General features: G+C 37.5%; 1 pseudogene; it reads right to left on the reverse strand.

Annotated features, from left to right (window-relative positions):
• Positions 1–3,088: 3,088 nt before the first annotated feature.
• Positions 3,089–3,977, reverse strand: LOC127220779 (nucleoside diphosphate kinase B-like; annotated as a pseudogene).
• Between the last annotated feature and the right edge of the window lie 337 nt (positions 3,978–4,314).

Consider the following 4,314-nt stretch of genomic DNA (forward strand, 5'->3'; position numbering starts at 1 on the left):
TTACAAAAGAAACCTACAGTTTCAACACAACTGGCATCTAAACAACTGTGACTTTTTTTTTTTTTTTGAAGCATTTAAAACATACAAAAATTAGCTATTCCACACTTGGGTGTGAAACTGAAGAACTCTAAGACAACATATTGCAGATTCTTACATGATCATGTTTGCTGCATTATTCACAATAGTTAAGAATCACTGTCAGCCTAGATATCCTTGAGCAGCCTAGATATCCTTGAGCAGGAACTGAGTAAACAATGGGTGTGGTATTGGCCATCAGAATTGCACAGTATGCAAATGTAATTGCTGCCTAGCATAGAATCCTGAATCCAATCCCCAGAACCTACTTAGTGAAAGAAAGAATGAATTCCAAGCTGTATTCTGAATTTCTCATACAACCAAAAATTTTTATTTGTCCACCTTCATTTGCACCCTACAAAATAAATATATAAATACAAATTAAAAAATAAACAATGTACTCATGCAAACAATTTCCTTCCTTCTTCAGTTGTAAATATAAACTACATTTTGCGATTTTATAGGAAACTGGAACTGGAGTTTATTATAATACATGAAATGAAGGAGATTCACAAAGCCAAATGTCACATGCTTTGTTGTATGTATGGAATCATGATTAAAAGTGTGTGTGTGTGTGTGTGTGTGAGTGTGTGTGTGCGTGTGTGTGTGTGTGCTTCTGTAGGTTATTTAAATACATAGTAAAGTTTGAGAGGGAAGGTAAAAATTCTAAGGAACAAGTAAAAATATGTGAAATGAAATTCTGTCATCAGAAAACAGTACAAATATGAGAGAGTGAGGGAAGAAAAGAATGAAAATTGTATAGTGTCTGCTTTTAGTCAAGCCTTGTTAGCTTTAGAAATGAACTATTATAGAGAACAAAGCTGATTTTATATTTAAATGTAAATTGAAAAACATAGTAAATGACATATGCATTAAAAAAAAAGTCTGCCTGTTTGTAGGCATCCTCATAGTAAGAAGAAATGGAGATTGCTCTCTCTATGTTAAAGTGCTTTTGTTTACAACTTTCCAAAGACTGTTTGTTATGGGCAATGCATTATTGTTTTTCTTTCCCCTATAGAAATGTAGGAAGGATTGAAGAAGAAAACACAAGGAAAACTGAAAGAACTCAATCCACTAACAGACCTACCCAACACTGCTGGGAATGTGAAACCTGTGACAGTCGGCAGGGAAGAAACAATGATTGATATCCTTGTTGCCAAGATAGATGAGAAATGCCTGACAGCTACCATCTAGAATTGAATTTCCTGATGCTCAATCAACTTAATTTCATTCATTTTTAACAGCAATGGCTCTATCGAAAATATTTTCAAAGATAATCTGGTGGGTATTTGCACATTTTCAATTATAGGGAAGGTGTTCAGAGATAATATTTTTAAAAATATGTGCAGTGTTTCTTTGCACTGCTATTGAAGGTGATTTCTGTTCTTTGCTTATTATCACCAAATCTTGTATATGCTTAGGGCTGAAACTACAACAGTCTTTCATCGGTTTGTGAAAACCTCATTTGTCTTTTTGCCTACATTTTCAAGATGGTTTTCTCCTGAGAAGACTAAATAACATACTAGCAGATTAACAGGAAATCTAAGATCCATGTTCTATGTTTTTGTACGTCAAACATGCCAACATTAAGATGAAGAACTGGTTCCTGATATGAAGATTAGAATATGATTTCAAATGAATTATATAGTTTTTATTCTGGGGCTGAATAGAAACTACTACATTGCATTGTCAATGTGCTTTCCACAGAGCTATAAAAATGTTTTTGTTTTCAAAGCACAGTATATCACTAATGAATTCATCTGTTTATCATTTACAATCCCCTGAGCTGGCTTAAGTAGAAAATTATACCCTGATTAGTGAAAGAAGCTAAGCTAAGCATCAAAGAATGCTACCAGAATCCATATAATAAATGATCATAGAAAGAAGCTAAGTATTAGAGGAAATATTTATATTACTCAATATAATACAAAATCTAAAAGAGATAAATAAAAGAACAAACTTGATTACTGCCACTTTTCCTTCATATATAGTGATACAGGTTATTTTTTAGAATAACTATAAAATCAATGAAATTCGAATATTAATTTTGGAGCTGTTCCTGCAGTTGAGTTTGTTAATTAAGCAAAGGCTAATTAAGTGTCAAATGTGCCTGGCTCTCATTTTTGTGAGCCCTGACCATAAGCAAGGTGACCACTTTCAAGACTTTAAGCAGAACATATTGGGCTTTGACAGTTTAGGAGACACAATGAGAAAGTCTTAGGCAACAGATATAAATAAAGTTATATTTTGAAGAAAACATTTTGCTTAGGCATTTTCTGTGCCCATTCCAGGAGAATATCATTTGTGATTAAATGAAAATTAGCAATAAAGCAAAGATGAATAATTGAATACCAATTTACTTAAGATGGCATGTTTGTGTCTACTAGACATAAAAGGTTATTCTCTTGGAACAAAAGAGATTGGTCATGGTCTACTACAAATGTTTGTATGTGAATGTACATGAGTGTTTGCATGTGTGAGTATGTAGCTATGAATGTGTGACTGTGTGCAAATGTGTGGTTCAGTGTGTGTATGAATATTTGTTTCAATGTGTGTATGTATGTGAATTTCAGTAAGAGAGTGTGAGTAAATGGGAAAGAGAGAGAGAGAGAGAGAGAGAAAGAGAGAGAGAGAGAGAGAGAGAGAGAGAGAGAGAGAGAATGTGTGTAGGTGGGGAGTTCTGGTTCCCTATCTATGTACATACTATTTGTCAGATGGTGATTATGCATGGGTATGTGTGTAGAATTGGTCGTGTGGCTGCAGAGGCCTGAAGATGCTGATTAGGCTAGACTAGCTGGACCATAAATCCCGTGTATATTTTCAGTTCTATCTCCCCAGTGAAGGGATCGTAGGTGTACTCCACCATGTTCAGCTTTTTCAGCTTTTTTCTCTTTCTTTTCCTTTTTTTTAAGTCTATTGTTTTTTTAAGAGAAGATGATCCATTCATTCTGTGCATGAAGAGCTGTGTCCAGGGATCCATCGATAATGCTGAAAAGGATCCAGTTATCTACCTCTATTCACATACCCAGTCATGAGCACAAAGGTTGTAGTCAATCAGTTCTTCGGGCTTAAACCATAGATTGATCTCTTTCTCTGCACTTTGCACTGAATTACTGCCATGAGTGATGTACTGCCAAACCTGAATGCCAAAATGCCCCCGAATAGTGCCTGGCTTAGAATCAGCTGGATTGGTCTCTCCCAGCATCAATCGACCTGTCTTTACCTCACTGAGCCCCTCCTACATCATGGTCACCACAGGCCCTGAGTTCATGTACTTCACCAGCTTCAGGAAGAAAGGATGGTCTTTCAGGTCAATGTAGAGCTGCTTCATGTGTTCCTCAGAAGCCCAAAGGAACTTCATGGCCACCAGGCTAAAACCCTTTTGCTCGAAATGCTTGATGATCTTGCCCACCAGGCCGTGCAGCATGCCATCTTTTGATGGCAATGAAGGTACGCTTGAGGTTGGCTGTGGTTCGCGGGTGTCTGTGATGAGCGAGGGGGAACCAGGGGGAACCCCTTCAACCAAGCAAAAGATCAAAAATAAGATCTTCATGCTTACATGGTGTCTTAGTTTTCCTTCCCGTTGCTGTGATAAAATATCCCGATGAATGGAAAGTAAAGGGGTAAATGCATTTGTTTGACTCACATGTTTAAATACCCTTCCATCATAGCTGGGAAGTCACAGTGAAAGGGAAACAAGAAAAGTAGTCATATCATAGCCAAGAGAAGAGAGCAAAGAACTGGTGCTAGTCATGTTCATTCTCAGCTTGCTTCTTTATGTCATTCACAATCCAGCAATCCAAACATAAGGAGCGAAATCACCCAGAGTGCATGGGTCTCTTTACATCTCAGCTATTCCATTCATGATAATACCATCTGCCACTGCCACAGGCCAACCTCATGTAGACGATATCTGATAAGAGTTTTCTTCTTAGGTTATTCTACAATGTCCCAAGCTGACATCATGCGAAGCAACACTTTACTTGTTGAACCCTCTTCCTATACCCAGAAGTATTTCTTTAAAAAGTGTGAACTACATGGAACATGTACTGTTGTTATTTTGCTGCACACCTAATGCCTAAGAAACACAAACACGTGACTCAGCGCCCACCTGGAGTTTATTGAGAGAAGGGAGAGAAAGAGGGTGTAGCTGGTGGTCAACCGAAAGCAGGAGAGAGAGAGAGAGAAAGAGCAGGGGGGGCAGAGAGAGAGCAAGACTTTGAGCAGACAGGGCAAGAG

The sequence above is a fragment of the Phodopus roborovskii genome, unplaced genomic scaffold (genome assembly GCF_943737965.1).
Source record: "Phodopus roborovskii unplaced genomic scaffold, PHOROB, whole genome shotgun sequence".
In the NCBI taxonomy this organism is placed as follows: domain Eukaryota; kingdom Metazoa; phylum Chordata; class Mammalia; order Rodentia; family Cricetidae; genus Phodopus; species Phodopus roborovskii.